We start from the raw sequence: 27,700 nt of genomic DNA, 5'->3' as shown, positions 1-27,700 counted from the left end.
TGGCTAAGTCGCTGGCAAGTTTTGGGTACTAAGCTTTTGTTTATAGTTGTGGATTAAATGATTTTAGGTACTTTATCAGTACGTAGGAATGCGAAGACATCACTGTACACACACATCAGCAACTTATTGATTTCAGATTCCATGTTGCTTTTCTTATAACTTTGATTTAGAATTAAGGATTATGAATAAATGGTTTTGCCTTAGATATATCTCTATGAAAATCAGCGTTTATTCTATTTAAAAATGAAAATTTTATTCTGGAAATCAGGACGTTACATTGACACACTAGAGCGGCTCAACTTGTATCAATGTGGCGCATATAGACCAAAAGTGGCGCACTTTGCTTCCAAGATGCCGTATCCAACTCCCAAGTGGCACATCCTCCTCCATAATGGCACATCTAGCTTCAAGATTAGCGCAACCTCTCCTAGATGGCGCATCTTGCATCATGAGTCGTGCATCCTCCTTCAAAGTGACGCAACTTGAAAGTGAATGGCACACTTGCTTCCCAAGATGGTGCATCCTCATCATAGATGGCGCACCTACTTTCAAAATGGTACATACATGCATAGAATGACACGTCTTCATCATGGAGCATCACAAGATGCTTATTTCCCTTCCTAGATGCTCCATTCATTTCTAAGGTGCTTCATTCCTCCTTTTAGATGATCCGTTCCTTTGTCACCTGATCTGTTCCTTTGTTAAATGATCCATTTCCATCTCAGATGATTCATTCCTTTGTCCATGCGTCAATGAACTCTAAGTACTTCATTGAGTTCCAAGTGCTCCGTTAAACCCAAATGTTCAATGAGAATGCTCCAAATGCTTAAGTAACATTTAATGATTTATTATTTATTGTTTTTATTACTTTATTGAATTGTTATCTATTTAGTTATTATTTCGCCAAAATTTAATTTTCTACAAAAATTACTAGGTCTTAAAGGCGGATGTTATAGTTATGACCTCTTTGGTGCATGAATTTGGTTAAACATGCCTTTTCTTTTGGAGCATGGACTCGAAAAGACGTGTAGAGGTTAAATTGGACTTGGCGGGGACAGGGTTGACCTCAACCATGAGCTTAGCCTTGGCCTTGGCTTGGGCCCTCCCCTGAGTTTGACTTTCACCTTGGCTTGGGCTCATCCTTAACCTTGACCTTTGGTGTAAACTGTAATCCGTAATTAGCAATCATTTTCTATTAAATAAATTTGCCCCCAAACAATCCTACCTGCTCGTTAGGTCTTTAAAGTATAAGATTGAATGTACCTTTATTCAACTTATAATATAGGACTTAAAAGTATAAGAGTGAATGTACTTTTATTCAACTTATAACAAGATCAATAGTTTCAAATATTCCATATTTATTTTCTTATACCTAAAAAGTTAGAAATTGAAAAGATAACCCATGCCTGATATCTTTATATTGAGAACTAAATCCATAATAATGTCATATTCTTTCTGTTACTAAGCTTTGATATTCATTTTATGGGTCTTTTATATAGAATACACTAGGTATTGTCTAAGATATCATATACAAATCGTATCACAATAAATAAAAAAAAGTATATGAACATCACCAACCAGGCAACCAATGATATGCTGCAATAGCTATTTTCTAACATATATTATATTAAATAAAATAATCATTATAAGGTATTTTCTAAAAATAGCTATTTTCTAGAAGCTTCACCATTAATGTAAAAAGGGCATCATCATTCATGTAAAAAAGGTGCTCAGCATTCTAGCTCGTGCAATTTGTTTCATTATTTAAAAGCATCACCATTCAGTGAGTTTCTTTTAATGTTTGTACAAGAAGCTATATGAGTTGTTCGACGGTAATTAATAAGAGTTCATATAATTTGGATTACTAAATTACGTATAAATCTTATGTAAGTTAGAATCGCGAATATGCAATCCTATAATTAGAGTGTTCCAAATAATAAAGTCTCTTGTTTTTCATTAAAAATTGGTAGAAAAGTGTTTTGAAGGTGCGGTCGAAATTAGGGTTAATCCACTAGACCAAAACAATTAGGCAAAGACATAAAGAGGGAAGCTATGATCACTCAATTTCTTCGTCATTTTATAGTATTTTCATCATATGTTTTCACAATCGCAAATTAGTAATCTCATAATTAATAAAGGGATAATGACTTGAAAGGGTAATGAACTTTCGACTTTGTTCACATTTAGTCACTAAATTTTTTTTCGTTATCTATTTGCCACTAAACTATTGAAACTGTTCACATTTTACCCTTATGACCGACTGTAACCGGTCATAATGGTAAAATGTGAACAGTTTCAATAGTTTAGTGGCAAATAGATAACGAAAAAAAGTTTAGTGACTAAATGTGAACAAAATCGAAAGATCGTTTCCTTTAAAAAGTTCAATGGCTAAATGTGAACAAACTTCCTATTGTATTATATTTTAGCAAATTATTTATTTTTGTTTAATTGTAGCAACTTTTGTTGATGAAGAAATCTATGAAATAAAAAAACAAAATATAACATCCGGATTTCCAGGTATCATAATTTAAGTATTTTTCTTTTGAGTTAAGAAGAGAGTCTCGACGAGTTGACGCCTCAACTCGTCGAGTAAGGTCGCGACTGATGACTCGAATTAATGAATGGACTCGACGAGTCTGCGCTGTTGGCAGAAACCCTAAATCTTTGGGCCCGAGCCATATTTAAAGGCACTTATAGCCTTCAATTGCGACTACCTTTCCCATAAGTGAGAACCCTAGCGAGCTTGAGTGTGTAGAGTGAGAGGAAGAGTTATCTTGAGCTTTTTGGTGTGATTTTGCAAGAAAGGAGAAGAGTTCCAGCAAGAGGGACCAAGGAAGGTTATTGTTCTGAGTTATTCAAGCAAGGAGCTTCATTCTGAGGTACAAAAATGAACCCCTTTCCTTCCCTATTGTGTAGATTTCATTTTGGGGTTAGGGCTTGAATCACTTCAAACCCCTCTTGCAAGTTTGTGTTATAGATTTGGACCCTTCTAGGTCCAGAGAGCCGAGAATATGAAGCTTTAGTAGAGTAAACCTTGGGGTTTGAAGTTAGGAAGCATTTATGGGATTTTTATGGTATATATAGTTACTTTCATCTTACACATAGTTACGAAGTATTTTATATAAATTACGTGCTACGTGTACATATTATTTGAATACTTGTTGTCTATGCTGGATGGACGATTTTATACATGTTTTAAAAGATTTAAATGGTATATTTATTTTATATCTACAAATATGTTGCGGATGAAACATGGGTAGATGAAATAGTTGGTGTGTGATGAAATAAAATGATGAGAGATAGGTGATGATAATTAGGTAAATAGATGATGATGAATAGGTGATGTATGATGAAAGGAGATACCATAACCTTAACCGACAATGTGGCGATGTAGTCATCTACCAGAGTATAGATGGCGACCACAGACTATTCTAGACAACCCATGGAAACACCAGCATGCCCATAACCTGTAGGTGATGAATTACGAGTTCATGCGATGTTGTAACTACGTATTCATGCGATGATACTCTAACCCCTTACTATAAATTACGAGTTCAGACGATGTTGTAACTACGTATTCATGGGATGTCACAAATTCTGCATGCCAAACCAATGGTCGTAATTCACATTAGTGAGAATGGTTCATTTTTTTTGTAAATCCAAAATCAGATTGGAAATTTTGATTTTTTATTTTGGAAGTCAACCCATTGGTTTTTTATTTCGGTTTCGGTTTCTTGTTTTTTTTTTAAATATATTTTCAGGGTTTTGTTTTTTTTTTTTTTTATTTCATAGATTTCTTCATCAACAAATGTTGCTACAAATTAACAAAAATAAATAATTTGCTAAAACATAATACAAGAGGAAGTTTGTTCACATTTAGCCATTGAACTTTTTAGAGGGAAACGAACTTTCGATTTTGTTCATATTTAGTCACTAAATTTTTTTTCGTTATCTATTTGCCACTAAACTATTGAAACTGTTCATATTTTACCCTTATGACCGGTAACAGCCAGTCATAAGGGTAAAATGTGAACAGTTTTAGTAGTTCAATGGCAAATAGATAACAAAAAAAAGTTTAGTGACTAAATGTGAAAAAAGTCGAAAGTTCGTTACCCTTTTAAGTCATTATCCCATTAATAAAAAGTACTCAATTAGGCAAATTGTATTTCAAAAATACAAAGAATGTAGGAAAACCTATTAAAAAATTAATATGACAGATGATTTAATCTTGTAATATTGTATTTGTTAATTAAACAAAGGGAAATATGCATAAAAATCCTTATATTTTGGTAATATTTACAAAAAGAACTAACCTCTCATTATTATTTTCTTTTGCAATTTAACCACTGGAACCGACTATTATTTGTAATTTGACTCAATTTTCAACTTACGGCAAACAATAACAGATTTTGATGATTAAATTGTAAACAAAATATAAAATATTAAAGTTGACTTTTTTTCAATAGATCAAAATATAAGTATTTTTTTCAATGTATAATAATTTAACCTCAATTCTTATATATTTTAAAATCAAAAGGGTTCTTGGGATTTATTTTGAACATAAAAATGATTTAACTTACTAAAATCTTATTATCATTATTTTTTTTTTGTTGAAACAATCTCTAAATTATAATATATTTTTTTTAAAACAATCATTACAATTTGTTTTATTTTTAATATATGATAATAAATAAACATAATTTTTTTAATTATATTTCTATTTAATAAAATATAAAAACCGATTAAAATGTAAAAATATATTGTTATTAAATGTATATGTTACTTTTTGATAATGAAACAATATCAAAAATTGATACTAATATACATCCATATACCAAATACTACAATGAAAACAATGCATTAATTCATCCATAGATAGATAAAGAATACGCAAAACAGTTTTGTCCGCATGACATAGAAGCTCTATTCCTATGAAAACTAAGCATTAAGTATTCTTAATTTATATAGAATATACATTACAATATACCACGTTATTACCAATATGCTTACGATTTTAAAAATCCAAACAACAAACGTCATAAAATCATCATTCTCTCTTGAATTTTCATAATGGTTAACAATGTTAACATTGGTTTGATAATTGTCTAAAAACCTATTTATGAAACTGCCAAAAAAATATTATTTGCAGACCGTCTTCTATGTACACGCGTTGACCCGGAAGCGGGCTACTGACCCTGTACATGCAGCATACTAATAAGTACGTACAACGTAGTGGTCAGAGTCCTAAACGCTAATCAAGCGTCTTAATCCCTTAATACCTTAACGTCGAAACCCCATATATACATCATTTTAAGGTCTAAAACACATAAAGTTGGAAACTTTATAGTTTTGCAAGACTTAATGAGATCTGATACTCGTTTTATACCATTAAGACCCATAATAATGTTGGATTAGGTGTCTAAACCCATAACTATAAATGGTATCTACTTGACCTGAGAGTAGCATGGTCCATTTGGGTTTCCTTCACCAGAACAATCTGACAGGATGCATATTTGAGAAAGAGGCTATTTATGATTTACTAATATATTATAAGTATAATATATTAATTAACAAATCATAATATTCAATTAGTATTGATCAAGAATTAATTTGAAGTTAATTTAGTGATCAAAAGAGACTAATTAAATTAACGGAGACTGATTATGTAAATCAGTGATATATATATATATATATATATATATATATATATATATATATATATATATATATATATATATATATATATATATATATATATATATATATATTGTCTGGGCTATTGATCCATGATGAGTTAAATTTATGTAAGTATCCATGAAGAGTTAGCCCACATGAGATATGGATCATAACCTAAGTGTATGGATTAAGGTTTACCCATGACTCTTGGAATCCTACAATATATATGTGTTATCCCTTAGCTAAAGTCAGACCTAAGTATTCTAAGAGAAGCATAGTCGATTTTAGAGTGTCTAGCCTCTCTCTCAAAGTCTTCATTTGTTCATGGTGTTTGTGAACCATTTGAGGCATCACACTTGAGGTGTTAAGCTCTTGAAAGGCCAAAACTACAAGCTATAATAAAAAGGTATTATTCTAACTAGTTTTATGATTCATGTACCAAAATCATATGCTAGTTATAGGGTTCATGATTTGGAAATTTTATTGCATGTATAACTTGAGAAAACTTAGATCCAAAGCTATTAGGGTTGTATGTGCACCATATAAGTGTTATAGTACACAAAACCCAACAGTGGTATCAAATCTTAGGGTAGTTTTTGTTATATTGTTGCATTGCTCATTGTTCAAAGTTGAAGCAAATTGAAAATAGCTTTCTGCCAGGCTGACCTCGTCGAGTCCATTGATAAACTCGACGACTCCAAAGCCTGGCTCGACGAGTTGCACTGGCAGATGGCAGATTTTCTGGGTTTTTTGGCCTATATTGGATTAGAATCACTACCACAAACTGTTTTGTATCATAAAATCTATTTTTTCCGATATGTTAGTGATCGTACTCATCCAATCAAAAGATAATTATCAAAGTTTTAATATAACTGTTGGTTATATGATAAACAAAGTTACTTGTAAATTGTTGATTTGATATTATCTTGCTTTATGAGTTTAGTTAGATCAATCATGAATTTTATGATAATTTTATTTGTTGAAATTGATCTAAATGTTTTTAATGAGTTCCATAACTTGTCCTCAAGTTATGGAACATGAAAAGTTTCATCCATTAAAATAACATTAAACTTATAAGTTATGGAATTCAAGAGTCTTGGATGGTTAAAAACTTGTAATCAAGATGAAATCCAAAAGGTTTTGAAGAGTTTCAAAATTTGCCCTCAAGTTTTAGAATTTGAAAAGTTTAGTTAAAAGGTTTTAATTTGTAATATTGGATTCTAAAACATCTAGTAATTAAAAGGTTTCAAAAGATGCATCTCTTGGGTTCATAACATAAAAATTAATTAAATAGTTTTAGTTTTGAATTTTTAATAACCTAGATGCCTTGAATAGTTCAATTACACCTTATGGACTTTATTAAATTAATTAAAGTGTTTAATTAAAATAGAAGTTTAATAAATCCATAATAACATGGTTTAAGATTAATTAAATTAAGAGTATAATTTATTAATAGATTAAACCACCAATTATTTTAAATGTGTAAAATACACCCTTATACTATATAAAATTAAAAAGTTTAATATATTATATGTATAAGTAAAAGGACAGTCTTACCGTTAGTAGGCCTCATTTACGAAGTCGGTCTATAAGGGGATATAATATTACTGCCTATAAAATGGTGGTTTAACGGGTGTCCACTCTCACACGCCGCTTTCTTGACTGGTGGAGGGTCATTATCCGAACAGGTTTGACAGGACCTTTAAATCCTTATTAAAAGTATAATTAATTATAAAGTAACTAAACCTTTTATAAATCCCCAATTTTAGTTACTTAGGAAAAATGTGAATTTGATGCTAACCCATGAAATTGCACTTTGCACCTTGTTAAGTCATTAGTGGAGCGTGTGTGGTTAACCGGCACACTAATTTGGGAGTGACAATGTATGGCAAAGGGTAGCTTCATGTTAATCATGGATCAATGGAGCATGTGTGGTTAACCGGCACATTAATTGGATGATTTGTAACATTAAGTCTACCAATCTAGTTTGCATGGTTATTCACACATTGTTTGTGATCCTTGGCATCCCAGTCACAAACTTAAAGGGCATAATCGACATTAAACATGTCATTGAAAAGTTCAATGAATCTCAAAAGATCTAGGAGTTTCATTTAAAAATTAATTCGTTTAAAAAATTTGTTTTCATGGTGGTATTGGTAAATCGTCATTTACCTACCTTCAAATATTTTACAATTGGATTACGACATCCCTCTTCTGAATTGTAGAATATTGTGTTGGGGCCTAGCCTTAATATTTCATGTTGGGTGTTATATTAAGGACTTAAATCAACTAACTTGAATTTCTCCCATTATAGATGTCTAGGTCAGACAACTATGGTCTTCCCGAATCTTATGCAAAAAGCTTTCCTCACGAAGATGATATTCCACAAGACAATCAAGGTGAAAGATTAATCCCTTTTTTGTGTTATAGTGGAACTTCACCTCCTCCACCTCCTCCAATAGTTCTCCCTGACCCACAAGTTCAAAGCCTTGAAAAGTTCAAGGTCACTCAAGCCCTATTGGCTAACAAACATCAAGATGGAAGGTTTGTGTGTGCACATGTCTTAGAGATGAATTCACACATTGACAGGCTGTGAAGGTTAGGAGTCGTTGTCTCGAGGACGTTGGTTGTTGATTGGGTTCTTCAATCACTTCCAGAGTCATATGGTGAGTTCATTAAAGATTACTGTAACATCCCCCTCTGGCACGTATCACAATATTGTCCGCTTTGGGCCACTCGGCACGAGGACTTCCCAGGGGGTCACCCATCCTGGTACTACTCCCGCCCAAGCACGCTTAACTGCAGAGTTCTTATGGGATCTGCTGCCCTCACGGCTTTAAAACGCGTTGTGATAGGGAAGGTATCCACACCCCTTATAAGGAATGCTTAGTTCTCCTTCCCAGCCGATGTGGGATCAGATCTAACCCACTTTCACCCCCCATTATAGGGTTCGACGTCCCCGTCGAACACATCGACTCGTGCCCTGGCTCTGATACCATTTATAACATCCCCCTCTGACACGTATCACAATATTGTCCGCTTTGGGCCACTCGGCACGAGGACTTCCCAGGGGGTCACCCATCCTGGTACTACTCCCGCCCGAGCACGCTTAACTGCAGAGTTATTATGGGATCTGCTGCCCTCACGGCTTTAAAACGCGTTGTGATAGGAAAGGTATCCACACCCCTTATAAGGAATGCTTAGTTCTCCTTCCCAGCCAATGTGGGATCAGATCTAACCCACTTGGTCTTCCCTCTCTCTAAGTTTTGCCTCGATTTGCATGCCAATCATATCCCGAAGCCCCGATATCATTCCCGAGCCCCGAAGCAAGATCCGAAGCCCCGAGGATCCCGAAGAACGTTATTCCCGAGCCGAAGCTCTGCCCGCGAGGAGTTCGATTTTGGTGGAGATCTTCCAGATCTATCGAAGTATACTACTTATATAAGCCGTAGTGCTGTCGGATCATCTTCTGATCAGGTGAGTGTATAGTCACTTTCATCTTACACATAAATATGAAGTATTTTATAAAATACGTGTTATGTGTATATTTATATATATTTTTGTTTATATGCGTGAGTGCATAGTTACTTTCTTCTAATACATAAATATAAAGTATTAGCTATGAAATACGTGCTATGTGATATATATTGATTATCTATTTGAGATGGATTTGGAATTGATGTTTTTATACGGGCGTTAAATGATTTAAATTGTGTTTGTATTTATATCTACAAAAATGTTGGGTAGAACATGGGTAGATGGAATAGTTGGTGACGATGCAACTTCGTGCCTATTGAGTAAAGCCCAGGTGACTATGAGACGTAGTGCCTGTTGTGTAAACCCTGGTGACTATGAGACGTAGTGCCAATTGTATGAACCCAGGTGACTATGAGACGTAGTGCCTATTGTGTAAACCCTGGTGACTATGAGACGTAGTGCCAATTGTAAGTGGGTTAGATCTGATCCCACATCGGCTGGGAAGGAGAACTAAACATTCCTTATAAGGGGTGTGGACACCTTCCATATCACAACGCGTTTTAAAGCCGTGAGGGCAGCAGATCCCATAAGAACTCTGCAGTTAAGCGTTCTCGAGCGGGAGTAGTACCAGGATGGGTGACCCCCTGGGAAGTCCTCGTGCTGAGTGGCCCAAAGCGGACAATATTGTGATACGTGCCAGAGGGGGATGTTACAAATGGTATCAGAGCCAGGGCACGGGTCGATGTGTTCGACAGGGACGTCGAACCCTATAATGGGGGGTGAAAGTGGGTTAGATCTGATCCCACATCGGCTGGGAAGGAGAACTAAACATTCCTTATAAGGGGTGTGGACACCTTCCATATCACAACGCGTTTTAAAGCCGTGAGGGTAGCAGATCCCATAAGAACTCTGCAGTTAAGCGTTCTCGGGCGGGAGTAGTACTAGGATGGGTGACCCCCTAGGAAGTCCTCGTGCTGAGTAGCCCAAAGCGGACAATATTGTGATACGTGCCAGAGGGGGATGTTACAATTACTATATGAGAGACCATGACATGTCCCTTATCGATCTTACCTATTTGCTAATTTCTGCCGAATCAGCAATGATTTTGCGTACTGGTAAAACAAATTTGATTGAAAGATCTACTTCCCAAACTTCCATGGAAAATGAAAATGGAAACATTGGAAGTCCAGAAATGATTTCTCTTCCCAGGAGAAAGGGAAATGCTAAGTCTGAGATTGTCCCATGTATCGTTCCGAAAGAGTCTTTTTGTTTCTATTGCCAAGAGAAGGGGTGTTGGTTGCGAAGCTGCCGTATCTACCTTAAGGATCTTAAGGATGGTAAAGTCAAAAAGTTTGACTCTGCTTCAGGTAAGTCTACCATCTAACTCTATTTAGTTCCAATTTGTAGATTGTTAATACATGATGTGATAAGATTACATTTTGATGTCTTGTAGGATCAAAGGAAGCTTAAAGGAAAAGCATGTTGAGTCTGATCGCGAAGAGATGGATTTCGATCACATGGTTCGATGATTAGATTTTTGAGTTGATGTTGGAGTTGTGATAGATTGCTTAGGAATATTTAGAAACATAGTTTTCATATGTACTTGCATTGTAAGAAAAGGTTTTCCACATTTTATAAATAAAGAAAGATTTTTTATTTTATCTTATTTATATTTCCTTGCAATGACATTTGTGAAAATTGATGTTTGTATGTTTCTATTGTTAGCAATATAAAATGGATTTGATTCTTTCGTTTGTGGTAGTGTCAAGATTTACTAAATAAGGAAAGATTCTCATCACTCAACTTTCAGTTGGACGGAAACTTGGTATCATGCAACTTGTATTGCGTGATGAATGAGAATATTCATCTTTGGGAAATTAAGATTAATTCCTTGTTCACATGTATATGTAAGTCAGGTGAAGGACTGAGGGATCTAGTACACAATGTTGTGCACTAATCAAGTCCACCACAAAGAACGACAAGACTATTCGTCATGATTTACTAAAGTTTAATAAATATGGTTATGCTTATAAGATTAAGTATAATTCTGAATCGTTGAAAAGGTTTCAATAGATAGCAAAACGTATAAGAAGAATCAAATTAGGCAGAAAGATAAAATTTTCTCTAATCTAAAAGGAAAGGATATTACTTTAGTATTGTGTTTTATGATCATCTTAATGATTATGAAAACCATATCACAATTGATCCTCTAAGGATACCTTATTCCACTTGTATGGCTAAGAAGTGGAATCATGAATTGTTGAAATGGTTAAATCAAGAAGATAAATCATACTTCGTTCCAAAATCGAGTCTTAGAGTCATGCTACAAGATCGATCCTTGAGTGACATGATCTTAAGAAGGTTTATAACATACTCATCAAATGTGGAATAGAAACGATGTTTTCTACTCTGCACATTTAAAATTGGTAAATTGTGATGTCTTGGATAAGACAAAGACCAACTAAGACCAATTGTGTGAAGTGTTTTGTCTTGATAAGAAACCACACTAGCTCTTGAATATTTGTTTGTCAAGTAATGTTTCTTCAAAAAGAGAGTCTTATATGTCAAGAGGTCAGTGGAAGTCTTAAACATCTTGAAAAGCTTCAAGAACTAATCAAGAATAAACCTATTGTTAATCGCTAGCCCACAACTTGTGGTTTTAACCTATTGTGTTGACATATTCTTGTTTCTATGCCCATTCCAGCTAAAGTTGACTATACATGTGAATTCTATGAGTACTCAATTGTTTGCTTAACAACTTGGAAGCAATGGTAGGCCCTTGTGCTGCCAGGTGGCAAGAAATTAAGATTGAACAAGTTCAGTCCATATGGGCTTGGATTTGTCACTAACCTTGTCTTGTGATTATGGTTATAACAAATTTACACTGAGAGGAACACTTACACCATAAAATCTAAGTGTCATAAGGTTTCTCTCCAGTTCATGAAAATGATTGTGAGGAATGCTTTCACTAAGTAGGTTTTAAGGAGATAGCAATTGTGATATTTGCATTCTTAAATTCGATTATGATTACGACATCCCTCTTCATAGTTCAAATCGTGAGAAATGGCAAATAGTTTGAACATTCGGAACTTATTGTTGTAAGTTCTGAATAGTTTAGACACACATCTGAGCTTTCTAATAAAAGGTGTATGAGCTTAGATAAAGGCTTATCGAAGCATCTTTTGTCATAAATTTGAACTTTGGTGAGAAAGTCAATAAAGTATTGATTTCTATAAGTCCAGCTGATTTTGGATACATGTCAAACCTAGTGGGAGCATAAACGTTATGCTAGTAACAAAATAATTGTTTTGCTAGTGGGAGCATAATTATTATGGTGAGTGTTGCGAGTTAGCAATACCGTTTATAGAAAAACAAATGTTTCAATTCGTGAAGTTGCAGAGTTTGAAAAGTTGTTTTGCTATAATTAAGGGAGAGGAACTCATACTTCATTTCAAATCTAAAATCTTATATTGTGAGATTTAATCAAATTTAGTCAAGGATATATATGAATGTTATGTTGGAATAGTTCAACATAAGGAAATTCTATATATGGAAATATTATAGCAAGAGAATGGTAAAGTATCATGTCTTTATATAAGACATTATGAATCGTGTCCCATATGATTCGGGTATAGGATCGATTGCATATGCTATACTATTTATGTGTTCTGAATTTTCCAAATTCCTAGGGAATTAAGAGGGAAAAAGGACTAGAATCGGATATGACTAAAGTTATTAAACAACTGTCAAGTACGATTTGAGGTTCGCTAAGGATTGGTTGCTTAAGGACAGTTGGAAGTATAGTAATGGATGGACCATATTTGATATAATTCTGAATCGATAGGATTCTATTAAGAATGTATAGTCATGTGGAAATTATGGAAAAGTTTCCATAATGGGAGTTAGATATCAAGAATCTATGAGTAAGTTAGAAACTTTTATGCAAGAAAGATGTTCAAAGGAATATGCTTTGAATATGAGACTTCATATCTATGGAATTCTTTTGTAACAATCTCAAATGGAAAGTTTTGTAATTGGCAAAGTTACTGTGACTTGTGTTCATAGTCATTACAAAAGGATCACTACATATAAGCTTAGAATCTTACAGATTACAGTAAGTGGCAAGGACTTGGTATTCTTACACTTACGATAAGGATTTGGAATTGTGAAATGAGTGTCATCAGAAATGTTTACAATTGATCTATTTCACATAGTAATGACCATAGATAAACATAGTGTGCATCCTTGGAGCATGGGATAACTATTGTTTTAATTCAAGTATTAAGTTGATAAATCGAAACATTCTAAAATGAATAATGTGTAATCAATATTGTGATTAAATAAAAGTTGTTTTATTTATATTCAAAATTTTCGAGACCATATTGGATTTGATTATTCTTGTGTTTCACTTTGCATGTTTTGACTTCCCGAATAACTAGGTTATTCAAATTTTGGAAGTAGGTATTGAAGCTAGACTGTCATGAATGGGTCTGTAGATTGTCTAAACGCGTTTAGAAATAGCACAAGTTTGCTACAGTGTTCATGAGCACTCCTATAATAAGATTTGAGTATTAGATTAAACCCACGCTAATTTGAATCACTTCATGGATTTATCATGAGTGATCATGAAACGATAATATCTTATATTCTAGAAACCAAGACATGTGAGTTGTAGTTTACAAGTCTATTGCACATTGACATGTGTAAACGTATGAGTAACTTGGTGTTATAAAACATATTGTTGTGTGTAATTTGATGAGTAAGTACAAGCAAGCATTTAAGTCGATGTTTATCCATTCCTTTTGCTCAATGTGGGATAAAAGCGATAGCTATGGGCCCTTCGATGATTTAGTGATGACACCCTAAGTGCTTGGCCAAGCCTAGACTGATTTGATTTGTTCAATTAGTCAGTCGTCATAAATCGAAAATCGGGAAACAATACATGAATAGAGATAATGATTATAATCCATGTCTCAGTTCATACGATATCTAGAATGGAGGAATATACAATCCCTTATCTAATGGACACATCATGTGAGTAGGTCAGAGTTCGACAACGGCTTTTGAGAGCTACGATTGCTAGTCGCGATTTTGGAGTCGTACTTGCAATAATAGTTATTAGGCTTATCTAAGTGGGAGGCTGTTGGATTAGGTGTCTAAGCCCATAACTATAATTGGTATGTACTAGACCCAAGAGTAGGGGTGAGCATTTGGACCGAACCAGACCGGTTATGGAGAATATTGTGGACCGTGGACCTGACCGGATGAGTCGTGTCCATGTCCGTGTCCAGGTCCGGGCCCAGGTATGGGTTTTCCGGATCTTGTACCTGTTTGGACCAGTACAACTTTAATTGCATAAAGTACAAGTCGCTAAAATAAGATTTTGGGTTTGATAGAAATCTTTAATACGAATATGTTATTGGGTTTGATACGATACAACTTGTAAAAATGATTACATTTCCATTTCATGCATAACTAATCTACCTTGATGTTAGAATATTATAACTTGCAAAATTAATTTTCCAAATAAAAGCATCTAACATATAAATCAAGTTCACCATGATCCCTTTCATATGATTTATCTTTCAAAGATACATAGAATTCATAATTATAGTCTAAAATAATAGTTAAAAAGTTGAAATATTTCAGTTTTGATAGCTTAACTTTGAAGGATTGTAACTCACTGAATATAATACCAAAATCAACAAAATTATAGTCTAAATTCCTCTACAAACTGTAAACTAAATGATGGAAAAAACCACAGGTCATTCCGACTTAAAACGAAAGAGTTATGATTGTTTAAAAAATTTCACAGATTACAAAATTTTAAAAATCTTGCTGAAAAGCGAAATTTTTTCAGTTTTGATAGTTCACCTTTGAAAGACTGTAACTCATTCAATATAATATCAAAATCAACAAAATTATATTCTAAATTCATCTATAAACTGTAAATTAAACGTTGGAAAAAACTGTGTGTCATTCCGACTTAAAACGAATAAGTTATGGTTGTTTAAAAATTTTCACAGATTACAAAGTTTTAAAAATGTTGCTGAAAAGCTGAAAATTTTCAGCTTAGATAGCTCAACTTTGAAACACTGTAACTCATTGAATATAATACCAAAATCAACAAAACTAGAATCTAAATTCATCTACAAACTGTAAATTAAACGTTGGTAAAAACCACGTGTCAATGCCACTTAAAACGAATGAGTTATGGTTGTTTAAAAAAATCACAAATTACAAAAAAAAAAAAAAAAAAAAAAAAAAATCGGGTCCAACCGTTTCTAAACCCGGTAAAACCGGACCGAACCGGGAAAAAACCGGACCAGTTTTCATGGATTCCTAGAACCGAGAACGGGCCCGGGGGTCCAAAAAACGGTCCGGTCTGGTCCACCGGTCCAAATGCTCACCTCTACCTGATAGGATGGATATTTGAGAAAGAGGCTATTTATGATGTACTAATATATTATAAGTATAATATATTAATTGAGAAATCATAATATTTAATTAGTATTGATCAAGAATTAATTTGAAATTAATTTAATGATCAAAAGAGACTAATTAAATTAACGGAGACTGATTATGTAAATCAGTGATATATATATATATATATATATATATATATATATATATATATATATATATATATATATATATATTGTTTGGGCTATTGATCCATGATGGGTTAAGTTTATGTAAGTATCCATGAAGAGTTAGCCCACATGAGATATGGATCATAACCTAAGTGTATAGATTAGGGTTTACCCATGACTCTTGGAATCCTACAAATTATATGTGTTATCCCTTAGCTAAAATCGGACCTAAATATTCTAAGAGAATCATAGCCGATTTTGGAGTGTCTAGCTTCTCTCAAAGTCTTCCTTGGTTCATGGTGTTTGTGAACCATTTGAGGCATCACACTTGAGGTGCTAAGCTCTTGAGAGGCCAAAACTACAAGCTACGATAAAGAGGTATTATTCTAACTAGTTTTATGATTCATGTACCAAAATCGTATGCAAGTTGTAGGCTTCATGCTTTGGAAATTTTATTGAATGTATAACTAGAGAAAACTTAGAACCAAAGCTATTAGGGTTGTATGTGCACCATAGGAGTGTTATAGTACACAAAACCCAACAAATAAGAGCCCTAACTAATGCATGGGTCAATATAACACATCAAGATAACACTTTTATGCACAAGGAACCTCAAAAATGCTAAGATCTACCATCCCTAGCTTCTAGAGTAGCTCATACTCCAAGCATGACTTAAGGGACCATAAAATGCACAAAATCAAGAACTAAACTAGATCTATCATAAAGAACCATCAAGTTAAGTGCTTTATAGCTCCAAAACCTTTCCAAAATGGTGATGCTTCTGGATCCATAAGCTTCAACTTCACCGATACAACTTCCAAGAGCTCTTCTTCCTTCAAGAAAAAAAACACCCTCAAGGGTCACCTGCAAGCTCAAACACTCAAATGGCAATTAGGGTTTCATTCTCAGAGTTTTGAGAGGTGGAAGATGGCCATATGAAGGTGCAAGAGCAATGTAAGATTTTAAGTTATTTAAATAGGGCTCAAACCCTAATTTTTAGGGTTTAACGCAGGTGGTTGTATGCCCAATGTATGTAGATGCCTCCACAACCAACTTATCGGCCCAGTACGCCCAACATACTCCTAGCGTACGCCTAACGTACTAGCCAGGGACCCAAATGCAAAAATGTAACTTTCCATTTAAAATTAATTAAATAAATAATAAATTCTAAAGCCCCTGGATGTATTTATTATTATTATTTTATAGCTAAATCAATAATATTTAGCGTAGTGTTGGTTTAGGGGAGCTAATGATATATTTTAGACTTTCCGGGGTTAAAGTGTAATTTTAGGATTTATGTTGTGAAGATTTTTAGAAATCAGGGGGTGTTTGATAAAATATTGGACTTATATTGAATAAGATTTGGAGGCTAAGGGGCTAAATGGTAATTATTGGGACTTAATCTGAAAAGACTGAGAGGAGGAGGGACTAAACATGTTAATATGGCTGAAGTTTGATTTTTGGATGGGAGCATATAAAACCCGTCACTTTGCATTCAACCCCTACCATAAAAACACTATTCAGCTGCCACCCTTACGCCTCCCTTCACTTCTAGACTCCGTCGATCTCCTTGCCGGCGAAGTCGAGGATTGTGAGCTCGAGCCAACCGCCACACTTCCACCTACTACGTCATTGCCGAAAACGTCAACACCACACTTGCTGTCGGACGTCGTGGGTTGCCAGAAGAGCCAGCAAGACCGGTGATGGTAGTCGTGTTCATTACTGATGCGTGAATTGAAGGTTCTCGGTAATGTTAACCACCTCCCACCTCTTCTTTCCTCTCATTTGTTCAACGTCTAGTACATTGTAGTTACCACCAGTGGACTGTGGCCTTTGTTCTCGTCGTTTACCGCGATGTCAGCCGCTTAGGAGGTGGCCAGACGTTTATATGCTTGAGTATATATGTTGTTTAATGTGTTCTTGGGGTTGTATGAACAATATTTTGGCCGGAAAAGCAACCATCACCACCGTGAAGTAGTGGCTGCCATCTCTTTTACTGCCACCAGCCACCGTGGGGGGTGACTGTGTGCATGATTTGGTGTGTGTGTGTGTGTGAGAGAGCATAATTCAAGAGTTTAATGTTGTATGGGTATTCTTGGACAGGAAAAAAACACAAAAAACTCATCACCACCACCTCCTGTTGTCGTTCCGCCACAGCGAGCCACCATCTACGGTGGCTGTGGGCTTTCAGGTGCATTTGGATTGATGCTTGGAGTGCTTTTGACATTGTTTTGACCTAAGATCATGGCCACCACCACCTTGAGGTGGTGATTGCCGTTGTTAACCACTGCCGGAGGTGGTAGTGGGTGGTACCCGACTTGATTAGACTTTAATTAATGTAAAACTTAACGATTGGATTAACTGGTTTTGTGATTTGGTTGGAAACGCTAATTAGGGTTTAGAAAACCCTAATTTTGGAAATGTGTATTTTGGATTTGTCGGGACCCGCGTTTGGATCATTGGATTTGGAATTTTGAATTACACTCGACCACATTGCATGTTTGGACTAGTGGAGTGATGGACTTAATGGATTAAGTCCTTAATGGGTTAAGTAGGAACACTTTTCCCTAATCGTCATTTTATTTGAAAAACCCTTATTGGGTTTAGGTTCTTATTGGGCCATTTCTTGAACTAACTTATGGTGGGCCTTCATGGGCCAAATAGGGAACATGTTTATGGACTAAGGAAATTATTGGTCTTTAGGATAAGTCCCATTGGAGAGGCTTGGGCCCAATTTGGAAAATTAGGCCATAAATGGGCCATAATTGGGCCTTGATGATTATGAGATATTGGACAATTGGAATACCAAATGCGACTAGAATAAATGGTTGGGCCTTAGGGTAAGACCATGTAGAGGTTTGGCCCCAATTTGGAAAATTGGGCTATATGTTGGGCCTTGGTTGATGATTACGCTTTTGAGCCTTCAGAGTGTGAGTTTCGGCTCTGGTTTTGAATCAAGCTAGGTTGGGGGTAAAGTAAACTTTTACCCCAAGCATGGACTTATGGTTATGTATTGGAACCCAATTATTAATTGGGTGGTGTTTGATGTTATTAGTTCGGGAATCTGTCAACCAGCAGTTAGAGTTTTATCCATAGGACTTCAGCAATGTGAGGTGAGTCTCCTCACCATACCAACGGGTCGAAGGCACCAAGGCCGGCCCATTTTATGATATGTGGTACAATAGTTGATATAGTGTTATGTGGCATGTTAGCTGGTTATGTGCTAGGAGGTATGCTAGTTGTATATGTGTTATACTTGTAAGGAAGACCATGGCACTTGGATGTAAGACCATGTGGGGAGCCCATGGCTTTCCTATTAAAGACATGGGGGAGCCCATGACACTTGGATGTAAGACCATGTGGAGAGCCTATGGTTTTCTTATTAAAGACCATGGGGGAGGCCAAGGCACTTGGATATAATACCATGTGGAGAGCCCATGGCTATCCTATTAAAGACCATGGGGAGAGCCCATGGCACTTAGGTTTAAGACCATGTGGGGAGCCCATGGCATCCTAGAGTAAGACCCTAGGGGAGCCCACGACATCCATATATGTTGTATGCATGGCTTATGTGGTTTGTGTAACTTTTATAACTAATATGGTATATGTGATTATCATGATTAATATGGCTTACGTGATTGACACGGCTTATGTGATTGATATGCCTTATGTGATTGATACAAATTATATGGTTTTGTGGATTATGTGGGGTATACTCTGGGGAACTCACTAAGCTTAGTGCTTGTAGTTTTGTTTATGGTTTCAGGTATCGTTGGTTTGGAAAGGAAGGTTCCGGCTTGATCGCAGTGCACACACCCGTGTTTTCCGCATTATGTGATTTTAGGACGTATGTCTCATAAATGTTTTAATTAAGCAATGTTTTTGAATGATTAGATGAAGTAGCATTTGTGTTTGACTATAATGAAAAATGAAATTTTTACCACTGATTTTTGGGTCGTTACATAAAAGGTTTTAAGTTTGAGGGTAAAATAGGAATACATGAAATGTGAATGTGACAACTCTGTCCTACTTGAATCAGACTTTGTCCTCAAAGTCCATCACTGCAAAAAACTCTGTATATTGCTCTCCCATCTCGACCTCAGGCTCCCACGTCCATTCTAAACCCTTACGGTGCTTCCATTGCACGTTTACCATAACTACCGTCTTGTTCCGCAGATCCTTCGTCTTCTTATCAAGGATGGAAATCAATTTGTCAATATAATTCAGTTGATCATCCACCTGAATATCCTCCAATTAAACCACCACGAAATCATCAACCAAATAATTCCGCAACTGAGAGACATGAAACGTGTTATGGATATGACTGAGCTCCTCAGGTAGATCCAAGCGATGAGCAACCCTACCCACCCGGGCCAAAACCCTGAAAGGATTGAAATATTTGGAACCCAACTTTCCTGTCTTCCAGAATCGGATGACACCTTTCAATGATGACACCCTTAGGAGCATCATGTCCCCATCCTGGAACTCTAGATCTGATCGGCGCTTGTCGACATAGCTCTTCTACCGACGTTGAGCTGTCGAAAGATGTCACAATTAGCATTTTTAGCTAGGAAATTCTATTCTCATGTAAGCATCATCTATTGTAAGGCATGTACTCTAAGTGAATATCATACTCTACACTTAATCAAAATCATCCATTTGAATCGAATATCCTCAAGGAAGCTCCTAGTGTCGAAAATCTTCTTCAAACTATTCATCAAACCGAGAACAACAACCCAAAGTGAGTTTATACCCCTTGTTTTTCGGTTTTACTATGTTTTGGGGGAAGATACAAGTTGCTTATGTGATAGATCTATGTATTTGTACAAGTTTATGTGTGTTTTCTAAGTTATATGTTGTGATTATGTGAGAAACTTCATAGATCTTGAAAACTCTATCAAGTCTTGACAATATTTGTAAACTAAAACACTTTATGCGATTAACTTACCATAAGGATGAAAGTGTTAAACATGTTAAGGATGTTGAAAAACTAAACAAAATCTTGTAAAGGGACCATTTTTAACAAATAAACAAAAATATGAAGCTTTTATGATACTTACGGTTTTTCAAGGACCAAAGAGTTATTCTTGTATAAAAATGGGTTTATATGATATTATGGTTTTAAAAAGGACCAAAGGAGTAAATTTTTCACAAAATGGGCTTAAATTGGGCCTTCACGGTTTTATGGGCAAAAATTGGAAAAATTATGACTTTTGTGGATTAAATTGTCATTTTAAACAAATTTGAGCCAAAGATGTTTTTCAGTTAAAAAGGGCTGAAAATGCCACTTTTATTAAATTGGGCCGAAAATGTAAATTTTTGTATAATTGGGCCGAAGATGTCAATTTTCATGATATTAGGCCAAAAATGTTATTTTTAACAAACGTGGGCTAAAAATGTCATTTTATTTGAAAAAAGCCCATAAATGTAAGCTTTAGGTCTTGAGGGACCTAAAGTGTCAATTTTATCAAAAATATTGCCTAAATTGTAAATTTTCGGCTTGATGGGCCAAAAATGCCATCATTACAAAAAGTGGGCCTTTTTACATGCTTATTAGGCCTTTTACAATCGAGCTAAAACAAACAATGTAATAACGAACGAACTAAATATATCGATTACATGTTTATTGGGCCTTAGTGGTCCATTTACATGCTTATTAGGCCTGGATTATACATTACATGTTTATTGGACCTTAGTGGTCCATTTACATGCTTATTGGTCCTGGACTATACATTACATGTTTATTGGGGTTTAGTGGTCCATTTACATGCTTATTAGACTTGGATTATGCATTACATGTTTATTGGGCCTTAGTTGTCCATTTACATGCTTATTGGGCATGGACTATACATTACATGTTTATTGGGCCTTAGTGGTCCTTCTACATGTCTTTTGGGCCTCGTACATTCACATACATAATCATTGGACTTTTCAAACATAAAACGTACACGGAAACATTATACATAACATAATACAATATTCGCATAAACTCAGTTAAGGATCTAGTGAGACATTTCGGTTAACACCTGTCGAGTGTACGATCGTAGCCATTAGTTATAACCAGAGTCTCCTGGAGGAAGAGCGAGAGTTTGTGTATAGATCTATACCGGGTGACACCCCACACCAGAGCTGTTCGCTTCAGTTGGACTAGGCAGTCTAGGGTGAAAACCTTACCTTAAACAAGTGGGTGCATGAAAACGCCACGACAGGCGAATTCGTAATAATCAAGTATGGTTAAAACGACTCACATAGAGATTAACTCCATCATAAATTTTATGGAACATTTATAAAATCTTGTCGATATGAAAACATATATACACTGATAATTGGTCTTAGGGTTTGAGACCGCGACACTTTAGTATACAGTAAACAATACCTTCTACTTACAATAGAAAATACAGGATTTTTTTCCGGATTACATTTTTATACATTCCAAAAACAGAAAACACACATTCATTAGTACTTGATTTTGAAACATCACTTTCAAACCGTTTTTCAGAAAATATTGGATTTTCTGGCATTTTTACGAAAAATACAAAAGTTTTCATTCAAACATGCTTATGAACTCACCAACATTATATATGTTGACATTTTCAAAATAACTTGTATTCTTAGGGAATCGTTAAGAGGAAAGGTCTACAAGAACATGTGGAATTTGTCGTATTTTGTTATCATCATACATTGAATATTTTGGCATGTAATCTATTATACTTTACTTAATGTAGACAATGATGGTTGTATTTTGATATGTATGATGATGGTGTTGTCTTCTTTGAATTATATACATTGTGATGATATTACTAGATGAAGTTACGCACAAGTCCCCGGACGTTTCCGTCGTCTGGTTCGAGGGTGTGACAAAAGACTACCTCGAACCTGTTGTCTCAACTTTGTCGTCTTTAGTACCACCTTCGTACTCCTCATGACTCGCTAAACGACCTCACACTAACATAGCGGGATCATGTACTTCCTCCCATAGAGGATCTCAAAAGGAGGTCGATCAATGCTAGAGTGATAATTGTTTTTATACGAAAACTCCGCCAGAGGGAGATACGTATCCTGAAGCATATCCTCCAAGGTCTAGACAGTACGTTCACTCTGTCCATCAGTCTATGGGTGGAAAGCCATGTTGAAAAGCAGACGAGTACCCAGATCCTTGTGAAACCTCTTCCAGAACCTAGAAGTAAACCGCACATCCCATTCTGCAACCACTGAAACTGGCACCCCATGCCATGCCACAACCTCCCTGATGTAAATGTCAGCCAACCTCTCTGCGGAGATACTCTCCTGAATCGGAATGAAATATGCGCTCTTTGTCAATTAATCCACGATGACCCATATCGAATCCACTCTGTGTGTTGTCCGTGGCAACTTCGTGTTGAAATCAATAGTAATCTCTTCCCATTTCCAAACGGAAATGTCCAACGGAAGCAACTTGTCGTGATTTTGTTGATTCTCTGCCTTGACTTTCCTGCAAATCAAGCACATCTCCACATACCAGGCCCCATCCCGCTTCATGTAGGGCCACTAATAATCAAGTCAGAGATCTCTATGCATCTTTGTTGCTTCGGGATGAATATATAATCTCAACTTGTGCGCCTCCTCCATCAAAACCTGACGCGCACCACCCAAATATAGAATCCACACCCTTTGATTGAGGGTCAATAACCCTCGGCTATCATAATCAAAAGGAAGCCACCTGACCCACTATACGCTCACTCTTATGGTGCTCTTCCTCCATAGCCTCAACTTGAGCCACTCGTATTTGCTCTAAGAGTGGGTTTAATCACTGTCATCCTTAAGCACAAATCCATTATTGGAACCGCGACCACCTTACGGCTGAGAGCGTCTGCCACCACATTAGCCTTTCCCCGGTGATAAAAGGGTCTCGCAATAATAATCCTTCACCATATCCAACCATCTACATTGCCTCGTATTTAGATTTGGCTGATCCATCAAATACCTCAGGCTCTTGTGATCCGTGTAGATAGTACAGTAGACCCCATGGAGGCAATATTGCCAAATATTGAGGGAAACACCACAACCCCCAACTCCAGATCATGCGTAGAGTAATTCGCCTCATGAGGCTTCAGCTGCCTGAAAGCGTAAGCAACAACATGACCCCTATGCATCAGAACTGCACCCAAAATTGTGATCAATGCATCACAATAAACCACAAAATCCTCAACACCCTCCGGCAGGGTCAGAATCGGAGCCTCATATAATCGCTGCTTCGGAGTCTTAAATGTTGCCTACTGCTCAGGCCCCCAAAGAAATGTAATGATCTTTTTTGTCAACCGGGTCAGGGGAACCACTATCTTGGAGAAATCCTGAATGAATATCCAATAGTAACCTCTTCCAATCCAAGGAAACTCTAAATCTATAACGGATATCTTGGAACCTCCCACCTCATCACCGCCTCGACATTGGCTGGATCGACCAAAATACCGATCTGGTTGACAATGTGCCCCAAAAACTGTTGGATTAGTGTCTAAGTCCATAACTATTTTGGTATGTACTTGACCCGATGGTGCATGGTCCTTTTGGGTTGCCTTCACCAAAGCAACTTGATAGGATGAATTATGGAGAGAAAGGATTAAATATGATTTGTTAATATATTATGAGAATAATATATTAAAGGAGAAATCATATTGTTTGATTAATATTAGTCAAGAATTAATTGGTAATTAGTTTTGTGACTAAAAGAGATTAATTAAACTAAAGGGACTGGAATTGTAATTATAAGATAATTGTAATTTAGGCTATGCATTGTCTTAAATTAAGTAGTGGACGAATTCTATGGGGAAACCCATGGGGAAATCGTCCAAGGCCTTAATTAAAGGAGTCCGTGGGTTGCTTAGGGCTTAAGCATCCAAATTAGGGTTTCCTTATTAGATAACCCTAATAGCCTCATATATATATATATATATATATATATATATATATATATATATATATATATATATATATATATATATAGATCCCTCATGACCTAAAAACGTGGCTAAGACTTCTCTAGGGTTTGTGGACGTTTTTGGGCAGCCTCCATCCTCTCTCCTCTTCATCCTCTTGCTTATGGTGTTTGTGAACCATTAGAGGAGTGACATTTGTGACTCTAAGCTTTCTAAAGTCAATACAAGGAGGAATTGGGATTGTTATTGCTATATAACAATCAAGGTAATATCTTAAACCCATTCTCATGTTAATATGATTACTTGTATGCTAGAATTAGGGTTTATAGTCTTGGATAACTTGCATGTACAATAGAGAAACCTAGATCCAAGAATTAGGGTTTGTATGAGCACATAGGATGTTCTTATGACCAAAACCCATCAGTGGTATCAGAGTCTGGATTGGTTTCTATTGTATTGATGCTTTGTATGTTGAAAAAATTCGATTTTTGTGTTTCTGGGGGCTGAACTCGCCGAGGTTTTTTAGATGAACTCGCCGAGTTCATGCTAACTCGACGAGTCCATACCTGACTCGACGAGTCGGGTGGTCAGTGAGAGGGAAAACCGGGATTTCTTGCTGTTTTTGCTTAAGGATAGTTGCCTTATCATATTAGATCAATATAAATCCGATTTTATGATATATTTGACTATATTCTTGATCTAATTGAAGATATTTATCAATTAATAAAATATTTATTTCCTTATGTGATAATTGATTAATTATTTTGATTAAATTGGTAAATTGTTTTGCAAGAAATCATTAAATAAATCAAATATGGATAATTATGTAATTAAATGTTAATTTAGATTATTTGTTATTTGACCCCCAATGTTTTGAAAAGTTTTCAAAACTTGCCCTCAAGTTTTGGAATTTAAATTTTGATTAAAAGTTTAATTTTGATGTATATTTAAATTCTAAACCTAAATGTTTTGAAATGTTTCAAAACTTTCCCTCAAGTTTTGGAATTTAAAAGTTGATTAAAAGGTTTATTTTAGGAATGTTAAATTCTACAACCCTAGTCATGTTTTGAAAAGATTCAAATCACACCCTTATGGTTTTATTATTTAATTAAGATGTACAATTAAAAGAGGTTTAATAAATCCATAAAGTCTTGGTTTACAATTTGATTGAATTAAAAGTATAATTATTAAATTTGACCACCTAGTATTTTAAAAGTGTAAAATACACCCTATACTATATATAACATTAAAAGTCTAACATTATATATATATATATATATATATATATATATATATATATATATATATATATATATATATATATATATATATATGTATGTGTAAAAGTCAGTCTTACCGTTAGTAGGCCTCATTCACGAAACTGGTCTATAAGGGGTGTTTAAGGAAATTGCCTATAAAATGGCAATTGAATGGGTATCCACTCTTACCCACCGCACTCTTGACTAGTGGAGGGTCGTTAGCTGAACGGGTAGGATAGGACAAAACCTTCCATTATAAGTATAATGATATACAAAAGTAACTAAATGTTTTACAAATTCCCAATCTTAGTTACTTAGGTAAAAGTGAATTGATGCAATTCCATGAAATTACACTTTGTGCCCTTGCAAAGACGTTAGTGGAGCGTGTGTGGTTTACCGGCACACTAAATGGTTCTAAGCAAAGGTAGCAAAGGGTGACTCAATGTTTGTCGTAGTTCGGTGGAGCGTGTGTGGTTTACCGGCACATCGAATAGGTGACTGTAACATGTGGGGGCACCATGTAAGTTTGCATGGTTATTCACACCCGCTTTGTGATCCTCAGCATCCCAGTCACAAACAAGAGGGGCATATTGAGATTTAAACATGCCATTGAAATGTTCAATGAATCTCAAAGGATCTAGGAGTTTTCATAGATTTAAAACTTAAATTTCTTTTTTCGTTTTTCATGGTGGAAATCAGTGAATCGCCATTCACTTACCTGAATATTCTGCAACTAGATTACGGCATCCCTTTTCTAGGTTGTAGCATATTGTGTTGGGTCCTAGCCTTAGTATCTCATTTGGTTGATTTACTAAGGACTCAATCAATCAACTAACTTGAATTCGTTTTCTCCCGTTTTGTAGATGTCAAAGTTCGACAACTATGGTCTTCCCAAATCCCGTGGAACAGGTTTTCCACATGAAGATGATATTCCACGGTTCGATCGAGGAACAAGAAATCATGCTTCACTTCCTCCACCTCCTCCAATTATTCTCCCTAACCCACAAGTTCGAAGGCTTGAAAAGTTCAAGCTCACTCAAGCCCTTTTGGCAAGTAACCATAAAGAAGGAAAGTCGGTGTGTGCACATGTCCTAGGCCATAAATGGGCCATAATTGGGCCTTGATGATTATGAGATATTGGACAATTGGAATACCAAATGCGACTAGAATAAATGGTTGGGCCTTAGGGTAAGACCATGTAGAGGTTTGGCCCCAATTTGGAAAATTGGGCTATATGTTGGGCCTTGGTTGATGATTACGCTTTTGAGCCTTCAGAGTGTGAGTTTCGGCTCTGGTTTTGAATCAAGCTAGGTTGGGGGTAAAGTAAACTTTTACCCCAAGCATGGACTTATGGTTATGTATTGGAACCCAATTATTAATTGGGTGGTGTTTGATGTTAATAGTTCGGGAATCTGTCAACCAGCAGTTAGAGTTTTATCCATAGGACTTCAGCAATGTGAGGTGAGTCTCCTCACCATACCAACGGGTCGAAGGCACCAAGGCCGGCCCATTTTATGATATGTGGTACAATAGTTGATATAGTGTTATGTGGCATGTTAGCTGGTTATGTGCTAGGAGGTATGCTAGTTGTATATGTGTTATACTTGTAAGGAAGACCATGGCACTTGGATGTAAGACCATGTGGGGAGCCCATGGCTTTCCTATTAAAGACATGGGGGAGCCCATGACACTTGGATGTAAGACCATGTGGAGAGCCTATGGTTTTCTTATTAAAGACCATGGGGGAGGCCAAGGCACTTGGATATAATACCATGTGGAGAGC

At 35.8% G+C, this 27,700-nt stretch overlaps 1 pseudogene; it reads right to left on the bottom strand.

Annotated features, from left to right (window-relative positions):
- Positions 1–8,407: 8,407 nt before the first annotated feature.
- On the bottom strand, positions 8,408–8,525 carry LOC111887504 (5S ribosomal RNA; annotated as a pseudogene).
- Positions 8,526–27,700: the final 19,175 nt, after the last annotated feature.

Source organism: Lactuca sativa, chromosome 6 (assembly GCF_002870075.4).
Source record: "Lactuca sativa cultivar Salinas chromosome 6, Lsat_Salinas_v11, whole genome shotgun sequence".
NCBI classification, from domain to species: Eukaryota; Viridiplantae; Streptophyta; class Magnoliopsida; order Asterales; family Asteraceae; genus Lactuca; species Lactuca sativa.
Note: the sequence above shows the minus strand (reverse complement) of the source record. Positions and strands in the feature narration are given on the sequence as shown.